The sequence below is a fragment of the Budorcas taxicolor genome, chromosome X (genome assembly GCF_023091745.1).
Source record: "Budorcas taxicolor isolate Tak-1 chromosome X, Takin1.1, whole genome shotgun sequence".
In the NCBI taxonomy this organism is placed as follows: domain Eukaryota; kingdom Metazoa; phylum Chordata; class Mammalia; order Artiodactyla; family Bovidae; genus Budorcas; species Budorcas taxicolor.
Genome location: NC_068935.1, coordinates 70,628,055 through 70,651,772, shown reverse-complemented (window position 1 = coordinate 70,651,772; position 23,718 = coordinate 70,628,055). Strand labels below are relative to the sequence as shown.

General features: G+C 39.9%; 1 pseudogene; it reads right to left on the bottom strand.

Annotated features, from left to right (window-relative positions):
- LOC128069507 (ubiquitin carboxyl-terminal hydrolase 44-like) overlaps window positions 1-7,365 on the bottom strand; it is an 89,891-nt pseudogene extending 82,526 nt beyond the window's left edge.
- Between the last annotated feature and the right edge of the window lie 16,353 nt (window positions 7,366-23,718).

Sequence of the window (23,718 nt, the reverse complement as noted above, 5' to 3'; positions counted from 1 at the left end):
AAAGTCAGCCATTTTTTCCACTGTTTCCCCCATCTATTTGCCATGAATTGATGGGACCAGATGCCATAATCTTAGTTTTATGAATGCTGAGCTTTAAGCCAACTTTTTCACTCTTCTCTTTCACTTTCATCAAGAGGTTCTTTAGTTCTTCACTTTCTGCCATAAAGTTGGTGTTATCTGCATATCTGAGGTTATTGATATTTGTCTTTGCAATCTTGATTCCAGCTTGTGCTTCTTCCAGCCCAGAGTTTCTCATGATGTACTCTGCATATAAGTTAAATAAGCAGGGTGACCATATACAGCCTTGACGTACTCCTTTTCCTATTTGGAACCAGTCTGTTGTTCCATGTCCATCTCTAACTGTTGCTTCTTGATCTGAATACAGATTTCTCAAGAGGAAGGTCAAGTGGTCTGGTATTCCCATCTGTTTCAGAATTTTCCACAGTTTATTGTGATCCACACGATCAAAGGCTTTGGCATAGTCAATAAAGCAGAAATATATGTTGTGTTTTTGTTTTTTTTTTTCTGGAACGCTCTTGCTTTTTCCATGATCCAGCAGATGTTAGCAACTTGATCTTTTATTCCTCTGCCCTTTCTAAAACGAGCTTGAACATCTGGAAGTTCACAGTTCACGTATTGCTGAAGTCTGGCTTGGAGAATTTTGAGCATTATTTTACTAGCATGTGAGATGAGTGCAATTGTGTGGTAGCTTGAGCATTCTTTGGCATTGCCTTTCTTTGGGATTGGAATGAAAACTGACCTTTTCCAGTCCTGTGGCCACTGCTGAGTTGTCCAGATTTGCTGGCATATTGAGTGCAGCACTTTCACAGCATCATCTTTCAGGATTTGAAATAGCTCACCTGGAATTTCATCACCTCCACTAGCTTTGTTAGTACTGATGTTTCCTAAGGCCCACTTGACTTCACATTCCAGGATGTCTGGCTCTAGGTGTGTGATCACACCATAGTGATTATCTGGGATGTGATGATCTTATTCATACAGTTCTTCTGTATATTCTTACCACCTCTTCCTAATATCTTCTGCTTCTGTAAGGTCCATACCATTTCTGTCCTTTATTGAGCCCATCTTTGCATGAAATGTTCCCTTGGTATCTCTAATTTTCTTGAAGAGTTCTCTAGTCTTTCCCATTCTGTTGTTTTCATCTATTATTTGCATTGATCACTGAGGAAGTCTTTCCTATCTCTCCTTGCTCTTGTTTGGAACTTTGCATTCAAATGGGTATATCTTTCCCTTACTCTTTTGCTTTTTGCTTCTCTTCTTTTCACAGCTATTTGTAAGGCCTCCTCAGACAACCATTTTGCTTTTTATCATTTATTTTTCTTTGGGATGGTCTTTATTCCTGTCTCCTGTACAATGTCACAAACCTCCATCTATAATTCATCACGCACTTAGTCTATCAGATCTAGTCCCTTAAATCTATTTCTCGCTTCCACTGTATAGTCCTAAGTGATTTGCTTTAGGTCATACTTGAATGGTCTAGTGGTTTTCTCCACTTTCTTCAATTTCATAGTTCATTAAGCAGTTTTTTTTTTTATCATTGGACATTTTTTTTCTATTTCTTTTTTGTATTTTTTTTTCTGTTTCACATATGATATTATACATATTTCAACAATAAATGTTCTTGTATATTATTTCATGAAACAATTTCTTACTGAGTGCTTACTATGTATAAGATTCATGTACAATCCATGGGTAAAAGTTGGTGTACAAATCATGCCAGTTCCCTTCTGTAGGGATAGACAATAACTAAGTAAAGAAATAAATACACAATTTTAAAATGTAATGAGTCTTATAAAGAAAAGGACCAGACTTATGTAGACCAAGGAATTGGTAGTAGGACTGCTTTAACTAAGATAGTTAAGGAAGCCATTATGAGGAGGTAATATTTACACCTAGATTTGAATGATGAGAAGGAGTTAGACTTGGGAACAATGTATGTATGTGTGTGTGTGTGTTTCAAGGAACAGAGTGGTTGGTGTGTAGATAAGAATTTTGTGAGAAAAAGAAACATTACATGAAGACCTTAAAGGTGATAAAGAACTTGTAAGTTTGAGAGAGTCAAAGACATAGTATAGGTAAAGCTTAGGTACTTGTGGGGAGAGAAACTTGAAATAAAATTGACAAGGTAAGCAAATGTTAGGTCAAGTGTGGTTTTATAAGTCCTATTAAGGAGTATGTATTTTTCCTAGTGTGATGAAACATTATTGAAGACTTTTAATAAGAAGAGTAACATCATCTGACTTCTACAGCAAAAAAAAAAAAAAAAAAAAAAAAAAAAAAATTCCACTATAGTGTAGTGAATTGGTTGAAAATAGAAAAAAAGCAGAGAAACCTATTAGGAAACTATTAGAATTGTCTAAGGTAAAGTTTATGGTGGTTTGGACTAGAGAGTGGGGATAGAGAATGGAAAATAATTTTAATATATGATATGTAAATTATATGTACCTATAATACTCATATCATGTAGTAGAACCAATAGGTCTTATGAGTTGTGGAGGAAACAAAAGAGGAGACAAATTTTTGAGGTGTGCAAAGTTTTGTGTGTTTTACAGATTATTTTATATATATATATAATATCATATATTATGTATATGATATTTTTCTAAATATCATATATATATACTTTAATGACCCTGTACATATTGAAAAACTATTTTACCTTATATGTGTACCAATTTGTTTTCCCACAAGAAGTGTTCAGTATTTACTAAAATCCAAAATAATTGCAGATAATATATACTTATGTACATTTGTGAATTCATTTTCATCTCTCTCCACGCTTAGTACATCATAATTACTCTGCCTAAAACAGCATTCTCTCCTCTCTGCCTTTGAAAAATATTTATACTTCTCAAGATTCATACTAAATTTTATCGCCTTTCATAGAGTCTTATTTGTCCACTGAATTGCTTTAGGGTAGATGCCTAATGTTATGTGCCTCATGTAATGTATAATACAATACTGAGTTTAAATAATGCTTAAGCACAGGTGGCAGCGGCAGGCCAGTGCACTAAGGCCAGGCAGCGGCGGCAGGCCAGCACACTAAGCGTGGCTGAGAGCTACCCCACGTCTGAAGTCAGGGAGAGCGGCCTAGAGTGTCAGGCTGTGATGGTGCAGGAACGGCCGGGAGGAGCCACCCCACACCCAAGGTCAGGGGCAGCGGCCAAGAGGAGCTACCCCGTGTCCGAGGTCATAGCGGCGGCCAGGAGGAGCTACCCAGCATCCGAGGCCAGTGGCGGCCAGGAGGAGACACCCCATGTCCGAGGTCAGGGGCGGCCGGGAGAAGCCACCTCGTGCCCGAGGCCAGGGGCAGTGACCCTGAGGAGCCACCCCGAGCTCAAGGCCAGGGGCAGCAGCTGGGAGGAGCAACCCACGCCTGAGGCCAGGGCCAGAGGCTGGGACGCACAACCCGAGGAGCGGTGGCTGAGCAGGCACAGGAGGGCCTAGAGGAGCTATCCCATTTTGAAGGTCAGGAACAGTGGCGGTAAGGAGATACCCCTCGTCCAAGGTAAGGAACAGCAGCTGTACTTTGCTGGAGCAGCCATGAAGAGACACCTCACGCCCAAGATAAGAGAAACCCGAGTAAGATGGTAGGTGTTGCAAGAGGCCATCAGAGGGCAGACACACTGAAACCATACTCACAGAAAACTAGTCAATCTAATCACACTAGGACGACAGCCTTGTCTAACTCAATGAAACTAAGCCATGCCTGCAGGGCAACCCAAGACGGGTGTGCCATGGTGGAGAGGTCTGACAGAATGTGGTCTACTGGAGAAGGGAATGGCAAACTATTCAGTATTCTTGCCTCGAGAAACACACGAACAATATGAAAAGGCAAAATGATAGGATACTGAAAGAGGAATTCCCCTGGTCAGCAAGTGCCCAATATGTTACTGGAGATCAGTGGAGAAATAACTCTAGAAAGAATAAAGGGATGGAGCCAAAGTGAAAACAATACCCAGTTTTGGATGTGACTGGTGATAGAAGTAAGGTCTGAGGCTATAAAGAGTAATATTGCATAGAAACCTGGAATGTCAGGACCATGAATCCTTGTACAGGAGACAGGGATGAAGAGCATCCCCATGGAAAACAAATGCAAAAAAAGCAAAATGGCTGTCTGGGGAGGCCTTACAAATAGCTGTGAAAACAAGAGGGGCGAAAAGCAAAGGAGAAAAGGAAAGATATAGGCATCTGAATGCAGAGTTCCAGAAAATAGCAAGAAGAGATAAGAAAGCCTTCTTCAGTGATCAATGCAAATAAATAGAGGAAAATAACTGAATGGGAAAGACTAGAGATCTCTTCAAGAAAATTAGAGATACCTAGGAAACATTTCATGCAAAGATGGGCTCAATAAAGGACAGAAATGATCTGGACCTAACAGAAGCAGAAGATATTAAGAAGAGGTGGTGAGGGGTGGTCCTAAGATGGCAGAGGAATAGGACGGGGAGAGCACTTTGTCCCTCACAAATTCCTCAAAAGAACATTTCAACACTGAGCAAACCACAAAACAACTTCTGAATGCTGGCAGAGGACATCAGGCACCCAGAAAAGCAGATCATTGTCTTCAAAAACAGGTAGGAAAAAATATAAAAGATGAAAAAAGAGACATAGGAGGTGGGGAGGGAGCTCCATCCCAGGAAGGGAAGCCTGTCCTGGGAAGGGAATTTTAAGAAGAGAGGTTTCCAAACACCAGGAAACACTCTCCCTGCCGAGTCTGTGGTGAGCCTTGGAAGCACAGAGGGCAACATAACAGGAAGGAAAAATAAATAAATAATTTAAACCAACAGATTACAAGCCCAACAGTAACTTCCCCAGCAGAAAAGCAGCACAGACGCCTGCATCCACCACTAACAAGTGGGGGCAGGGCAGGGAAGCACGGGAGGTGTGGGCTGCAGAGATTTGTAAGAATCAGGCAGGAATGCCCTGCACGTAACCAGAACGAACTAACTTGGGCTAGCAAACCAGACTGTGGGATAGCTACCACGTGAAAAGCTCAAATATAAGACACTGCCAGGACCGCACACAGAACAAAGGAAGGAACAGAAATAGCCGGCTGCAGACCATCCCCCGCCAGGGACAGGCATGTTGGTTACTACGAGTGAAATGACACAGAACATACAAGACATACAAGACACACACAAGAGACATACACTCTGGCCAGAGGGACAAGAACTGGGCAAACTAATTGCCATTTATTATTATAAAGCCCTCCTTAGGCAGAATTCCAGACTGTAAGAATAAGCCTTTTCAGTACAGTGCAGGTGCATACATGTTATTGTACAGCAAAGGGGAGTGAAATCTCTGTCTACTGCAGAGTCTGCACAAAGCCCTCATCTCCTTATCTCAAGAAGGCAATGTTCCCTTGTTTGCAAGGAACCATTAAACTCAAGGCTGTGTCCAGACTCTTTGGCAGAACGCCTCGTATGCAAGGACGCTAAGCCAGAGCAGAGATACCCGTTTGCAGGCACATCTCTGCTACCCTATTAACCCTTCATCTCCCCCTTTTTTATTTTATTTAAGCCCTCGAGACATTTGTATTGATGTTTTGTAGAGGAAGGCATAAAGCTGTAGGCGGCCAACCTCCAGCCTCGCTAGCCTCTCTTGCGGCTGTGCCTGTCTTAGGTTGCCCTCCTCTGAGGGTCTTACCCGTCATTGGCTATCCAGCCACCTCTTGGGGGCTAGATGGAATCTCTCTAGATGATGGGCATCTAGAACTCTTTTTATTTATATGTCTCGGTTAATCCCTTGAAGGGCTCATGTTAAACGGTACAGGTGTTATACAAAACAGAAGAATTCCAATCACATTTCAACACACTTCGTGTAGATAAAACAGCCAATTGATCTCCAAGCCAGGAAACGGTGTGTTTGAAGATTGAGCACGTCGGTAGCAAGTTGTGCATCCAAATCTCGCTGTTGTTGCCATAACAAATGAGAGTCTTTTTGCCAGTCCCGAACAAAATCAGCTGTTTGAATTCCTTGGTGTAACGCAAGGCCTGCTACAGCTGCTGTTGCAGTTACTGATGCGACTGCGAGAATCGAAGCAATGACCACAGCAAGCATACGTTGAGATCGGTGTAGCAAAGTCTGTACAGCGGTTACTAGATGAGAAACAGCAAAAAAATCTGACCACGGCCGAGTCAGATTTGTAGGCAACCATACTTCTGTCTGAGCTTTAACAATTACTAGCGAGAAATTGGAGTTAAAGGCTTGTCTTTCAAATTTTTCCTACCAAGACATTTACACATTGAGTTAAATTACAATAGTCACATAACATAGACCCCACAGTATCATTCTAGGTCCAATTCCCATATAACAATGCCAAAGGACATTTTACATGTGCCATTGTGGAATAAGATTTATTAACATGTAAATTAACATAGAATGGACCCGAAGAGTCACCACTGTCCAAAGTATAATTTCCTGACCAGATAGTGAGATTACCAGAAACCACCCATAGTTTTTAAATATCTCCTTGAATGTACGGATATCCTTGCAATTGTAATTGAGGAGGGACAAGTGCAAATTGCTGCCATTTAACTGTTTCGTTACCATTACCCATCAAAGTGGTATTTGCACAATGCCACCTAAAAGGTTTATTTGACCATTTTTCTAAGAATTGTCCATAATCTGGACTCCAATCTACAATGATGGGCCCAGAATAATTCATGACCGTAAAGGGTCGATGACCTCGGCAATGTTCCCACTCCAAAGATTCTAGAGAAGGAACAAAAAAGTTAACAGGACATAGCGACATGTGTTTTCCATTATGAATATCTATCAGTTTTGTTGAGGTGTTAAATCCCCTGGTGGAAACAAGCACAGTAAAAGTAGCAAAATGGTAATTATTATACTTTCCCCCCCTTGTATTATAAGAATGATGAGAACGTTCCTTAGTGGATAGACAAAAAGGGTGTCCCCCTATACATAAAGGAATACCTTCCACTGCATGGTCAAATTATTAATATTATATTATTGTTTATGATGAGATAGTTGTTCTAGTCCCCCACAAGCTGGCAGGGGAAAGAAGGCAGTCTCATTAGTATATACCTGCACTTCTGGTTCCCCCCAGGAAACTGTTCTTACTAATGGGGGATTAGGTATATATGCCCAATATGTATGATTACCTGCCAATACACCAATTACCTGACATGTCACAACCACCATCATGGCAAGCAAAAGATTGGTAGGATTCAGAGGTTGCCCCGCCTTCACTAATGTCTTTTCTGCTTTCTGAGTCAATCTCTTCATTTGACCCCATGTAGGAGGTGTTGCTTCCCTTGTACGGGAGGTAAGGCTTCTCTGCATAGTAAGCTCTTCTAATTTTTGAACACGGGGATCAGCCATTGTTGATTTTGATCAATCTTGCTAGGGTCCAAAACCTGTAATTATCAACAGAAATGAAAGCATACCCTCGTCCCAAATATATTAAGGATGCTGGGATCCAACCTTTCTCTTTATATTTATACCAAATAGGCGTAATCAAGATCTTCTTATCCTCTTCTTTCCCTTGAAAATGCAATTCTGGTGCTGATAGATTTCCCTTGCTCCAAACATTTAAAAAATTTAGGGTAAGTAAGGTTTTATTCAGAATGTCTTTAGGTTTCATAAATCTCTCTTGTTCCCCTTTTTTTATTTTTTCAAGATAATCACACAAGGTACGATTAGCTCTTTTAATGATAGCTTGCCCTTGACTATTGTAAGGAATACCAAAAGTGTGAGTTATATGGTATTGAGATAAAAAGTGAGCTAATTTTGCGGATTGGTAAGCAGGTGCATTATCAGTTTTCAACTCAACTGGTAACCCCATAACTGCAAAATAAGATAACAAATGAGTAATAACAGTGTCAGCCTTTTTAGCATGTAATGCAGTGGCCCATTGAAAATGTGTGCAAGTGTCTATAGTATGATGCACACATTTTTGTTGTCCGAAAGAAGAAATGTAAATTACATTTATTTGCCATATCTGATTTGCTTGTTGTCCTCTTACGTTGACACCTGGTGGGGAAAAGAGCAAAGCAAAGGGTGCACATATGGAACAAGAATAAACAATATTTTGAGCTTGTTTTCAAGTAATAGTGTGAGCTTTTGTAACCCTTTGGAGTTGGTATGTTGTAAGAGATGTTCTTGCTTTGCTGCTTCTATAGGATTAAGTAAGACATCAATTGTAGCATTTCCGAATGATAAGGGTCCAGGAAGGGCAGAATGTGCACGGATGTGAGTAAAGAAAATTAACTCTGAACGCTGCAAAAACAATTGTTGTATTTGGTAAAACAATTTATCAATAACTGTTTTAAGAGTCAGTGGAAGGGAGACATGAGGCAGCTGTAGGCAAGAGAGAACAGCATATCGAGAATCTGAAACAATGTTAATAGGAAGTTGGGGAAAATCTTGTAAAACTAAATAGATAGCCCACAATTCAGCAGGCTGTACAGAAGAAAATGAGTGGGGGAAACCTTGGAATTTTCCGGGGTCCAATATCCAGCAGTATTTTTATTTGCATCTGTAAAAATAGTGGGTCCCTTAACTGGAACATCTGCAATTGGGGAAAGAGATATCATAGTGTTAGTCCGGAGAAAGTCAATCAATTTAGATGATGGATAATGATTAGAAAATGAGCCAGGATATGAAGCAAGAGAAATTTGCCAGTTTTCTTTAAATTGTAAACATCGAGATATTTGAGCAGTTGTTAACTGAGTAACAATCTGGTGTGGTTTACATCCTGATAGTTGTAAAATACGATAGCGACCTTTCTGTATAAGGAAGGCTAATTTATCCATATATATAGTCAATTTTTTGGAAAAACTGTTAGGTAAGAAAACCCATTCTATTAATCCTTCTTCTTGAGCAATTACACAAGATGGGGAATAAGGGGTATGAAATATGATAAGAGAAATAGGTTGAGATGCATGTAAGTCAGTCAAAAAACCGTCATTCAGTCGTTGTTCAACAAAATGAAGTTCCTGTAAATCCGATGGGGTTAAGGTCCGGGAGCTATCCAGAGCTGCATTTCCTTTTAAAGTAGAAAACAAATGTCCTAATTGATAAGTAGGAATCCCAAGTACTGGGCGTAGCCAGTTAATATCTACCAATAACTTTTGAAAATCATTTAAGGTTTTGAGATGATCTCTTTTAATTTGCAACTTTTGGGGCCTAATTTTATGTTGTTTTAATATTGTCTCTAAATATGAAATAGGAAAGTCTTTTTGAATTTTTTCTGGGGCTATTTGCAAATTGTATAGTCTTAAAGCCTCTTGTACTTTTAAAAAGAATTCATCACGTTCAGCAATACTAGGAGCTGCCAATAGGAGATCATCCATATAATGATATAGAATATAATTGGGGTATTTTTGACGAAGGGATTGTAAAGAGCGAGCTAAGAGTTTTGGGCATAAGGTAGGACTATTTATCATTCCTTGTGGTAAGACTGTCCATTGATAACGCTTAACAGGCTGAGCATGATTAAGAATAGGAACTGTAAAAGCAAATTTATCTCTGTCTTGCAATTGTAGAGGAATGGTAAAAAAAAAAAAAAAAAAAAAAAACAAAACAGTCTTTGAGATCTAGCACCATTAAGGACCAATTCTGAGGAATAAGAGCTGGAGAGGGGAGTCTCAATTGCAATGCTCCCATAGGTTTAATACATTTATTAACTTCTCATAAATCAGTTAACATTCTCCATTTTCCAGATTTTTTTTTTATAACAAAAACAGGAGAATTCCAGGGGGAGGTAGAAGGCTCTATATGACCAAGTTGGAGTTGTTCTTGTACTAATTGTTCTAACACCTCGAGCTTCATTTGTGGTAATGGCCATTGCTAAACCCATTTTGGAGTATTAGTTAACCATTTTAATGGGAGTGCTCAAGGAATTTGAGCAGTGGCTACTAGTTTTCCGATGAAATGGTTACAGAAGCCCCCAAAGGAGAGAGAAGATCTCTCCCCCATATATTAATAGGTATATTTACAATATAAAAGTTAACAAACACTGATCTTTTATTATGGAATTGACATTGCAAGGGATGGGTACTCTTCCAGACATCTGCAATGGAGCCCAGTCCCGTTAGCATTTAAGGTTTTTTTTTTTTTTTTTTTTTTTCCCCCCTCGGGGCCATTGTTGAGAAGAAATGACTGAAATATCCGCCCCTGTATCTACTAGTCCCTCAAAGTTGTTTCCTTATATAATCAAGGAGAGAACAGGGCGAGAATCTCTGATAAGCATTTCCCAAAATATATGTTGCCCAGTACTTCCAAATCCCCCTGTTCGTTTATTAGGAAGAGCCAAAAAGGGGTGATAAGGTAGGAGAAGTATTTGGGCAATACGTTCTCTAGCTAACAATGAAAGCGTGGTAGAAGTAGAGACCATAATTAAAATTTCCCCAACATAATCAGAGTCTATTACCCCAGAAAATATGGTTAAACCTCTCAAAGCCGTGCTGCTATGGCCTAATATCAAGCCAAAAGGGCCTTTAGGCAGTGGTCCAAATACATTTGTTTTTAATTTATAAATTCCTCCCCCTGGTGACAAAAGAACATTATCAGCTAGTGGCAAATCAGCAGCAGCACCCCCTGAAGGAGCAGACCGTAAGTCCGAAATCATCATCTGAGGTCTTTTTAACTGGACAGATGGAATGGCAGGAGGGCAAGGAGGAGAAGTCCCCGGTATTGTTCCTGGGCCCCAAAGACTCAGGCCCGGAGGATAGTTTCCCAGTATCGGGTTGCCCATTTTATCTGTTTTAGATTTGCATTCATTAGTCCAATGAAACCCCTTCCCACACCGATGGCAAAGTCCAGGAGGAGTCTTATTTTTCCCAGCAAGAGATCTGTCTTTAGGAATTGCACCTTGATCAGCTTTTAATTTTTGACACTCTTTTTTTTTTTTTTTTTAATATGACCAGGTTTTTTACAATGAAAGCAGTTACCTCCCTTTGGTGGTCTCATAACCTTGGCCAAGGCTGTAGCAAAGACATTAGCCTAATGCTCAGTTTCTCCTACTCCCGAGCAGGCTCTGATATATTCAGCTATAGATGCACCCTGTCCCTTTAAAGGTCCCAGTATATGCTTGCATTTAGGATTTGCATTTTCAAATGCTAAAGTTTGTAATAATATCTCTGAAATTTCATCCTTCCCTATAGCCCGTTCCACAGTTACCCTCAATCTTGCTAGAAAATCAGTATATGGCTCATTAGGGCCTTGCATTGTTTTAACAAAGGAGGGCTGGGCTTGGCCAGTAGGCACCGCATGGCGCCATGCCCATAAAAAGACTTGGCGGACTTGTTGTAAGTCCTGATCAGAATATTGAGCCTGTTCTCTTAAAGCCCGATATTGGCCCTCTCCCATTAATTTGTCCTCGTGAGGCCCGGGGGGGGGGGGGGGGGGGGTTTGTCCCTCATTAATCTGAGCTTGCTTTCTAGCTTCTTCTTCCTACTAGCTACGAAGTTGCAACCATTGAGAGCCCTTCAAGACAGCTTGGGCAATAGATTCTCAATCTAATGGAATGATTAATTTGCCTTTTTCCAATGATTTCAACATAGCCAAAACAAAGGGAGATTGAGGACCATACTGCGCTACTGCAGCTTTAAGATCTTTAAAAAATTTATATTCCAAAGGAGCATATTGAACATTTATCACATTGCCATCTTGTTGTCTCTGGATGGGAAACAATTGTGGAGGGTCGATAAACCCACCAGGGGGGAGCAGACAGGTCATCATCATGAAGCAAAGACAAAGGAAAGGAGAACAGATAATGTTCCCTGCCCACGTCGGGCCGATCAACCGCAGTGGGGAAAAGAGAAGCACAAGGAGGAGCAGAGGTGTAGATTTTTTCTCCTCCTTACGGGATCTCCACCATTCCTGGAATAGATGGGTCATTTCTTTAATCTCTTTGCCCTCCTCTGACGAAACCGAAGAAGCCTCCGAATTTGATTCTGAACTATCAGATGTTTCACCATTTCCAGAAGGAGGCTTATTTATATCCTTACTTTCAGGCAATGCAGAAATTACACCAACATTTGGCATATCCTCATAAATTGCCTCTTCCTTCATTAAAGCATTAGATTTAGTCTCATTATCAGTAGATAGCAAAATCAAAGCTTGTGTTATAGCATTACATAAATTCTATAACATGATTCAATATATAAATTCACATATTGTGTCCGTAATGAACATTTATTTCTTCCTAGCAGGATTTCCCCATGGTTTTTTGAACCATGAACTTTTGAAAGTTCCCATCTGCTAGGGTGAAGAATTCCCCATGATTATGTACAAGAATTCACCTAGCAATTTTTTCCGCTAGGGTGACGAATTCCCCATGTTTCCGAAAGCTCCCCTGCTATGGATCTAAAATCCCCCCAGGGTTTCTTACCTATTTCGGTTTCACTCGAGCCCCATCCGTTGGGTGCCAGATGTTGGTTACTATGAGTGAAATGAAACAGAACATACAAGACATACAAGACACACACAAGAGACATACACTCTGGCCAGAGGGACAAGAACTGGGCAAACTAATTGCCATTTATTATTATAAAGCCCTCCTTAGGCAGAATTCCAGACTGTAAGAATAAGCCTTTTCAGTACAGTGCAGGTGCATACATGTTATCGTACAGCAAAGGGGAGTGAAATCTCTGTCTACTGCAGAGTCTGCACAAAGCCCTCATCTCCTTCTTATCTCAAGAAGGCAATGCTCCCTTGTTTGCAAGGGACCATTAAACTCAAGGCTGTGTCCAGACTCTTTGGCAGAACGCCTCGTATGCAAGGACGCTAAGCCTGAGCAGAGAGACCCATTTGCAGGCACATCTCTGCTACCCTATTAACCCTTCACAGGCAGCCAGAGCCGTAAGGGCTGGAAAGGGGCAATTGCAGCCCCAGAGAGACTTTACCTTCCAAACTGCAAGCAGGCTTCTTTGCTAAGACTTCTGGGGGTGCTAGACAGTCACCATCTGCCTCACAAGGGGTGCCAGCGGTACACCCAGAAAACGGAGCAGCAGAGACAGGAAAGGCGACAAGTCGCAGCGACCGCACTTGCCAAACACCTGAGCTACTTGGACCTGGGAAGGGCACAAAAAGCAGTCCCAACCGAATCTGTGCCTCTGAGGGCTATCAGTGCCTCTGAGGGCTATCAGAGTGCCCAGCCTGAGCGGCTTAGACAGGGGAGGTGCACGCAGCCTAGGCCCGGACTCAGACGGTTCCCAGCTGAGCAACGTAGAGCCAGAGTGGTTTGTGCACCGCGAGCAGGGACAGGCCCAGCGGGGCTGAGACACTGTGTGCACAGGACAGTGCTATTTGTTTGTAGCATCCTTCCCTCCTCACAGTGCGACTGAACAAGTGAGCCCCCCCCCCCAAAAAAAAAGTGTCCACCACCGCCCCCCTGTGTCAGGATGGAAATCAGACACTGAAGAGGCCAGCAAACAGAAGTTAAACAGAGGGAACTGCCTTGGAAGTGACCGCACACTGCCCACAACACCAGAGAAAGAGCCAGATATATCTTTACTATTTTTACAATCATTCCTTTTATTTTTTTTTCCTTTATTTATTTATATTTTTGTTTGTTTTTTCTTGATGCTGTTGTGGGGTTGTTATTTCTTTTTTTTTTTTATTCTTCTCTTTTTTTCCCCCAACTTTTAAAAACTGTTAAGTCCCCTATTTCTCCTCTAATTTTTATTTCTATAACCTACTATTATTTTCAAAAAAAAATACTATTTTTTTTTTAAAGCAAACACCATATATAGTCTTTGTGTGGTTGTTGTTGTTGTTTTTTTTTTTTTAATAATTCTTGTGGCTTTGTTTTTGTTTTTTGTTTTTGGTTTTCTTGTTTTGTTTTTTTTTTCTTTTTTCCCTCTTCTTCTTTTCTTTAATATTGTATTTTTGAAAATCCAACCTCTACTCTAGATTTTTAATCTTTGCTTTTTGATTTTTGTTGTTGATTTTGTACATTTAAAAACCCAAACATCGCTACCCAATTTTACCTGAGACCGAGATTACTGGCTTGACCACTCTCTTCTCCTTTGCATTCTCCTTTTTCTCCACCAGGTGGCCGCTGTCTCTTCCCTCCCCCTTCTCTTCTCTATCCAACTCTGTAAATCTCTGTGTGTTCCAGACGGTAGAGAACACCTAAGGAACTGGTTACCGGCTAGATTTGTCTCTGTCCTTTTCATTTCCCTCTTTTATCCTCCTGGCCACCTCTGTCTACTTCCTCCCTCTCCTCTTCCCTGTATAAATCTGTGAATACCTCTGAGCTGTCCAGACTGTGGAGCACATATATGGAAGGGATTACTGGCTAGCTTGCTCTCTCCTCTTTTGATCCCACCTCATCTCATTCCAGTCACCTCTAACTACCCCCTCCCTCTTCTCTTCTCCATGTAACTCAGTGAACCTCTCTGGGTGTCCCTCAATGTGGAGAAACTTTTCATCTTTAACCTAGATGTTTTATCACCTGTGCTGTATAGATGGAGAAGTCTAGACGCTACTGTAAAAATAAAACTGAAAACCAGAAACAGGAGGTTTAAGTCCAAAGCCTGAGAACATCAGAGAACTCCTGAATTCAGGGAACAATAAACAATAGGAACTCGTCAAACACCTGCATACCTACACTGAAACAAAATTCCACCCAAGGGCCAACAAGTTCCAGTGTAAGACATATCACACAAATTCTCCAGCAACACAGGAACACACCTCTGAACTTCAATATACAGGCAGCTCAAAGTTACTCCAAAACCATTGACAACTCATAACCCATTACTGGTCACTCCACTGCACTCCAGAGAGAAGAAACGCAGCTCCACTCACCAGAACTCCAACACAAGCCTCCCTAACCAGGAAACCTTGACAAGCCACTGATACAACCCCACCCACAGTGAGAAAGATCCATAATAAAGAGAACTCCACAAATTCCCAGAATATAGAAAGACCACCCCAAACGCAGCAATATAACCAAGATGAAGAGACAGAGGAATACTCAGCAAGTAAAAGAACAGGAGAAATGCCCACCAAACCAAACAAAAGAGGAAGAGATAGGGAATCTACCTGAGAAAGAATTCTGAATATTGATAGTGAAAATGATCCAAAATCTTGAAATCAAAATGGAATCACAGATAAATAGCCTAGAGACAAGGATTGAGAAGATGCAAGAAAGGTTTAACAAGGACCTAGAAGAAATAAAAAAGAGTCAATATATAATGAATAACGCAATAAATGAGATCAGAAACACTCTGGAGGCAACAAATAGTAGAATAACAGAGGCAGAAGATAGGATTAGTGAAATAAAAGATAGGATGGTAGAAATAAATGAATCAGAGAGGAAAAAACAAAAATGAATTTAAAAAAATGAGGATAATCTCAGAGACCTCCAGGACATTATGAAACGCTCCAACATTGGAATTATAGGAGTCCCAGAAGAAGAAGACAAAAAGAAAGACCATGAGAAAATCCTTGAGGAGATAATAGTTGAAAGCTTCCCTAAAATGGGGAAGGAGATAATCACCCAAGTCCAAGAAACACAGAGAGTTCCAACTAGGATAAACCCAAGGTGAAACACCCCAAGACACATATTAATCAGATTAACAAAGATCAAACACAAAGAACAAATATTAAAAGCAGCAAGGGGAAAACAATAAATAACACAGAAGGGGAATCCCATAAGGATAACAGCTGATCTTTCAATAGAAACTCTTCAGGCCAGGAGGGAATGGCAGGACATACTTAAAGTGATGAAAGAAAATAACCTACAGCCCAGATTACTGTAGCCAGCAAGGATCTCATTCAGATATGAAGGAGAAATCAAAAGCTTTACAGACAAGCAAAAGCTGAGAGAATTCAGCACCACCAAACCAGCTCTCCAACAAATTCTAAAAGATATTCTCTAGACAGGAAACACAAAAAGGGTGTATAAACCCGAACCCAAAACAATAAAATAATGGTAATGGGATCATACTTATTAATAATTCCCTTAAACGTAAATGGGTTTAATGCCCCAACCAAAAGGCAAAGACTGGCTGAATGGATACGAAAACAAGACCCCTCTATATGCTGCTTACAAGAGACCCACCTCAAAGCAAGGGACACATACAGACTGAAAGTAAAGGTCTGGAAAAAGATATTCCACGCAAATAGAGACCAAAAGAAAGCAGGCGTGGCAATACTCATATCTGATAAAATAGACTTTAAAACAAAGGCTGTGAAAAGAGACAAAGAAGGCCACTACATAATGATCAAAGTATCAATCCAAGAAGAAGATATAACAATTATAAATATATATGCACCCAACATAGGAACACCACAATATGTAAGAAAAATGCTAACAAGTATGAAAGGGGAAATTAACAGTAACACAATAATAGTGGGAGACTTTAATACCCCACTCACTCCTATGAACAGATCAACTAAACAGAAAATTAACAAAGAAACACAAACCTTAAATGATACAATAGACCAGTTGAACTAATTGATATCTATAGGGCATTTCACCCCAAAACAATGAATTTCACCTTTTTCTCAAGTGCTCACGGAACCTTCTCTAGGATAGACCACATCCTGGGCCATAAATCTAACCTTGATAAATTTGAAAAAATCGAAATCATTCCAAGCATCTTTTCTGACCATAATGCATTAAGATTAGATCTCAATTACAGGAGAAAAACTATTAAAAATTCCAACATAGGGAGGCTGAACAACACGCTTCTGAATAACCAACAAATCACAGAAGAAATCAAAAAAGAAATAAAAATATGCATAGAAACTAATGAACATGAAAACACAACAACTCAAAACCTGTGGGACACTGTAAAAGCAGTGCTAAGAGGAAAGTTCATAGCAATACAGGCATACCTCAAGAAACAAGAAAAAAGTAAAATAAATAACCTAACTCTACACCTAAAAAAACTAGAAAAGGAAGGAATGGGGAACCCCAGAGTTAGTAGAAAGAAAGATATCTTAAAAATTAGGGCAGAAATAAATGCAAAACAAACAAAACAAAAGAGACCATAGCAAAAATCAGCGAAGCCAAAAGCTGGTTCTTTGAAAGGATAAATAAAATTGACAAACCATTAGCCAGACTCATCAAGAAACAAAGAGAGAAAAATCAAATCAATAAAATTAGAAATGAAAATGGAGAGATCACAACAGAAAACACAGAAATGTAGAGGATCATAAGAGACTACTATCAGCAATTTTATGCCAATAAAATGGACAATGTGGAAGAAATGAAAAAATTCTTAGAAAAGAAGAACTTTCCAAAACTGAACCCAGAAGAAATAAAAATCTTAATAGACCCATCACAAGCACGGAAATTGAAACTGTAATCAGAAATCTTCCAGAAAACAAAAGCCCAGGTCCAGAAGGCTTCACAGCTGAATTCCACCAAAAATTTAGAGAAGAGCTAACATCTATCGTACTCAAACTCTTCCAGAAAATTGCAGAGGAAGGTAAACTTCCAAACTCATTCTATGAGGCCACCATCACCCTAATACCAAAACCTGACAAAGATGCTACAAAAAAAGAAAACTACAGGCCAATATCACTGATGAACATAGATGCAAAAATCCTTAACAAAATTCTAGCAATCAGAATCCAATGACACATTAAAAAGATCATACACCATGACCAAGTGGGCTTTATCTCAGGGATGCAAGGATTCTTCAATATCCACAAATCAAACAATGTAATCCACCACATTAACAAATTGAAAAATAAAAGCCATATGATTATCTCAATAGATGCAGAGAAGGCCTTTGACAAAATTCAACATCCATTTATGATAAAAAATCTCCAGAAAGCAGGAATAGAAGGAACATACCTCAACATAATGAAAGCTATATATGACAAATCCACAGCAAACATTATCCTCAATGGTGAAAAATTGAAAGCATTTCCCCTAAAGTCAGGAACAAGACAAGGGTGCCCACTTTCACCACTACTATTCAACATAGTTCTGGAAGTTTTGGCCACAGCAATCAGAGCAGAAAAAGAAATAAAAGGAATCCAAAGTGGAAAAGAAGAAGTAAAACTCTCACTGTTTGCAGATGACATGATTCTCTACATAGAAAACCCTAAAGACTCCACCAGAAAATTACTAGAGCTCATCAATGAATATAGTAAAGTTGCAGGATATAAAATCAACACACAGACATCCCTTGCATTCCTATACACTAATAATGAGAAAGTGGAAAAAGAAATTAAATAAACAATTCCATTCACCATTGCAATGAAAAAAATAAAATACTTAGGAATAAATCTACCTAAAGAAACTAAAGACCTATATATAGAAAACAATAAAACACTGCTGAAAGAAATCAAAGAGGACACTAATAGATGGAGAAATAGAACATGTTCATGGATTGGCAGAATCAATATGGTGAAAATGAGTATACTATGCAAAGCAATCTACAAATTCAATGCAATCCCTATCAAGCTATCAGTGATATTTTTCACAGAACTAGAACAAATAATTTCAAGATTTGTATGGAAATACAAAAAACCTCAGATAGCCAAAGCAATCTTGAGAAAGAAGAATGGAACTGGAGGAATCAACTTGCCTGACTTCAGGGTCTACTACAAAGAAACAGTCATCAAGACAGTATGGTACTGGCACAAAGACAGAAATATAGATCAATGGAACAAAATAGAAAGCCCAGAGATAAACCCACACACATATGGACACCTTATCTTTGACAAAGGAAGAAAGAATATACAATAGAGTAAAGACAATCTCTTTAACAAGTGGTGCTGGGAAAACTGGTCAACCAGTTGTAAAAGAATGAAAGTAGATCACTTTCTAACACCACACGTGAAAATAAACTCAAAATGAATAAACGATCTAAATGTAAGACCAGAGACTATAAAACTCCTAGAGGAGAACATAGGCAAAACAATCTCCGACATAAATCACAGCAGGATCCTCTATGATACACCTCCCAGAATATTGGAAATAAAAGCAAAAATAAACAAATGAAATCTAATTAAAATTAAAAGCTTCTGCACAACAAAGGAAACTATAAGCAAGGTGAAAAGACAGCCTTCAGAATGGGAGAAAATAATACCAAATGAAGCAACTGACAAACAACTAATCTCAAAAATATACAAGCAACTTATGTAGCTCAATTCCAGAAAAATAAACGACCCAATCAAAAAATGGGCCAAAGAACTAAGTAAACATTTCTCCAAAGAAGACATATGGATGGCTAACAAACACATGAAAAGATGCTCAACATCACTTATTATTAGAGAAATGCAAATCAAAACCACAATGAGGTACCATTTCACACAAGTCAGATTGTCTGCAATTCAAAAGTCAGCAAGCAATAAATGCTGGAGAGGGTGTGGAGAAAAGGGAACCCTCCTACACTGTTGGTGGGAATGCAAACTAGTACAGCCACTATGGAGAACATTGTGGAGATTCCTTAAAAAATTGCAAATAGATCTGCCTTATGACCCAGCAATCCCACTGCTGGGCATACACACCGAGGAAACCAGAATTGAAAGAGACACATGTACCCCAATGTTCATCGTAGCACTGTTTATAATAGCCAGAACATGGAAACAACCTAGATGTCCATCAGCAGATGAATGGATAAGAAAGCTGTGGTACATATACACAATGGAGTATTCCTCAGTCATTAAAAAGAATACATTTGAATCAGTTCTAATGAGATGGAAGAAACTGGAGCTGATTATACAGAGTGAAGTAAGCCAGAAAGAAAAACACCAATATAGTATACTAACACATATATATGGAATTTAAAAAGATGGCAATGATGACCCTGTATGCGAGACAGCAAAAGAGACACAGATAGGTAGAGCGGACTTTGGACTCAGAGGGAGAGGGAGAGGGTGGGATGATTTGGGAGAATGGCACTGAAACATGTATACTATCATGTAAGATACGAATTTCCAGTCTATGTCCGATGCAGGATATAGGATGCTTGGGGCTGTTGCACGGGGATGACCCAGAGAGATGTTATGGGGAGGGAGGTGAGAGGGGGATTCATATTTGGGAACGCATGAACACGACTGGTGTATTCATGTCAATGTATGGCAAAACAAATAGAGTATTGTAAAGTAAAATAAAGTACAAAAAAAAATTTAATTTAAAAAATTTTTAAAAAAAGAAGAGGTGGCAAGAATACACAGAAGAACTGTACAAAAAAGATCTTCATGACCCTGATAATCATGATGATGTGATCACTCATCTAGAGGCAGACATCCTGGAATGTGAAGTCAAGTGGGCCTTAGAAAGCATCACTACGAACAAAGCTAGTGGAGGGGATGGAATTCCAGTAGAGCTGTTTCAAATCCTGAAAGATGATGCTGTGAAAGTGCTGCACTCAATATGCCAACAAATTTGGAAAACTCAGCAGTGGCCACAGGCCTAGAAAAGGTGAGTTTTCATTCCAATTCCAAAGAAAGGCAATGCCGAAGAATGCTCAAACTACCACACAATTGCACTCATCTCACATGCTAGTAAAGTAATGCTCAAAATTCTCCAAGCCAGGCTTCAGCAATATGTGAACCGTGAACTCCCTCATGTTCAACCTTGTTTTAGAAAATGTAGAGGAACCAGAGATCAAATTGCCAACATCCGCTGGATCATGGATAAAGCAAGACAGTTCCAGAAAAACATCTATTTCTGCTTTATTGACTATGCCAAAGCCTTTGACTGTGTGGATCACCAGAAACTGTGGAAAATTCTGAAAGAGATGGGAATACCAGACCACCTAACCTGCCTCTTGAGAAATTTGTATGCAGGTCAGGAAGCAACAGTTAGAAATGGACATGGAACAACAGACTGGTTCCAAATAGGAAAAAGAGAACGTCAAGGCTGTATATTGTCACCCTGCTTATTTAACTTATAGGAAGAGTACATCACGAGAAACGCTGGACTGGAAGAAACACAAGCTGGAATCAGGATTGCCAGGAGAAATATCAATAACCTCAGATATGCAGATGACACCACCCTTATGGCAGAAAGTAAAGAGGAGCTAAAAAGCCATTTGATGAAAGTGAAAGAGGAGAGCAAAAAAGTTGCCTTAAAGCTCAACATTCAGAAAACGAAGATCATGGCATCCAGTCCCATCACTTCATGGGAAATAGATGGGGAAACAGTGGAAACAGTGTCAGACTTAATTTTTGGGGGGCTCCAAAATCACTGCAGATGGTGACTGCAGCCATGAAATTAAGAGATGCTTACTCCTTGGAAGAAAATCTATGACCAACCTAGATAGTATATTCGAATGCAGAGACATTACTTTGCCGACAAAGGTCTGTCTAGTCAAGGCTATGATTTTTCCTGTGGTCATGTATGAATGTGAGAGTTGGACTGTGAAGAAGGCTGAGCACCAAAGAATTTATGCGTTTGAACCGTGGTGTTGGAGAACACTCTTGAGAGTCCCTTGGACTGCAAGGATATCCACCCAGTCCATTTCTGAAGGAGATCAACTCTGGGATTTCTTTGGAAGGAACGATGCTGAAGCTGAAGCTCCAATACTTTGGCCACCTCATGCGAAGAGTTGACTCATTGGAAAAGACTCTGATGCTGTGAGGGATTGGGGGCAGGAGGAGAAGGGGACGACCGAGGATGAGATGGCTTGATGGCATCACTGACTCAATGGTCGTGAGTCTGAGTGAATTCCAGGAGATGGTGATGGACAGGGAGGCCTGGTGTGCTGCGATTCATGGGGTCGGAAAGAGTTGGACATGACTGAGTGACTGAACCGAACTGAACTGATTCTTAAATGTATGTACCTAGAGAAGTCCTCTACTTAACTATTTTTGAGGAGTATTTTTATAGTGTGGGTTATATGAAGCATAAAAGTGTTAATGGTCAGTCGTGCCTGACTCTTCACAACCCCATGGACTGTAGCCACCAGGCTCCTCCTATTCATGGCATTCTCCAGGCAAGGTTACTGGAGTGTATCGCCATGCCCTTATGCAGGGGATCTTCCCAACCCATGCATCTAACCTGCGTTTCTTTCATTGCAGGCAGATTCTTTATCATCTGAGCCACCAAAGGAGTCAGTAATATGGAGCATGAAGCAGTAAATAACTGACAAGTGATGGATACAGGCAGAAATTAAACTATGTGCTAGTGAAATGAAGTATTGGTGCAAGTTAGCATGTGCAGGGAAGGCATTTTTGTGGAAGTTAAATATTTGGATGAAGATTTAGAAAAATGATGAGGAGAGAGTGTACATTACAGATAGCAAGGACAGGAAAGCCCAGGTAGAAAGAAAATAAGACCTTCAACATTTTTTTCTCACAATATTCATAGTGTAACAGAGTATAAAATAAGTATTCATACTCTATTGCACTATAAATATTGTGAGAAAGATAATGAAATCTTACTTTCTTCCTACCTCTTCTGTATCACTATTTGGGTTTTACTCTCCTCCCTACCTTGGACCACTGTCTTCTCATGACAAAGGCTTTTGTCTAACTCAGTGAAGCTGTTAGCCAATCTGTGAAAGTCCGCCCAAAATGGATGAGTCATAGTGAAGATTTCTGACAAAATGTGTTTCACTGGGGGAGGAAATGCCAATCTACTCCAGTATTCTTGCCTGGAGAACCCCATGGACAGTATGAAAAGGCAAAAATGTATGACACTGGAAGAGGAGCACCCTGTCAGAAGGTATCCAATATGCTACTGGGGAACAGTGAAGACAATTAGGCATAGTTTCAGAAAGAATGTACTACTGGGCCAAATTGTAAATGATGTTCCCCTGTGGATATGTCTGGTGGTGCAAGTAAGTACGATGCTGTAAGAACAATATTGCCTAGGGAACTGGAATGTTAGGTTCATGAATCAAGTAAATTGGACATGGTCAGTCAGAAGATGACAAGATTGAACATTGACATCTTAGGAATCAGTGAACTAAAATGGACAGTAATAGGCAAATTTAATTCAGATGAGCATTTTATCTACTGCTCAGGGCCAGAATCAAAATGGATAAGCCCTCATAGTCAGCAAGAGTCTGAAATTGCAGAATTTGGGCACAATCTCAAAAACAACAGACTAATCTCCATTTGTTTTAAAAGCAAAGCATTTGACATGACAGTAATCAAGTAAATGTGACAACCATGGATGCCAAAGAAGCTGGAGTTGACTGATTCTATGAAGAGCTACAAGACTTTCTAGAACTAACACCAAAAAAGGATACCCTTTTCATCATAGAGGATCTGAATGGTAAAGTAGAAAGTCAAGAGATACCTGGAATAAAAGGCAAGTTTGGCCCTGGAATGCAAAATGAAGCAGGAGAAAGGCTAACAGAGTTTTGTAAAAACAAACAAATGAACAAACAAAAACAACAAACGAAAACCCTCTAGTCATACTAAACATCCTTTTACAACAAACCAAGAATGACTCTACACATGGCCATCATCAGATGGTCAATAGTGAAATTTGATTATGTTCTTTGCAGCCAAAGATGGAGAAGCCCTATACAGTGAGTACAAAGAAAACTAGGAGCTGACTGTGTCTTGAATCATGAACGCCTTATTCAGGCTTAAACTGAGGAAAGTAGGGAAAACCATCAGGCAGTTCAGTTCAGTTCAGTAGCTCAGTCATGTCTTACTATTTGGGACCCCATGAACTGCAGCACACAAGGCTTCCATGTCCATCACTAACCCCTGAATCTTGCTCAAACTCATGTCTATTGAGTGGGGATGCCATCTAACCATCTCATTCTCTATCGTCCCCTTCCCCTCCTACCTTCAATC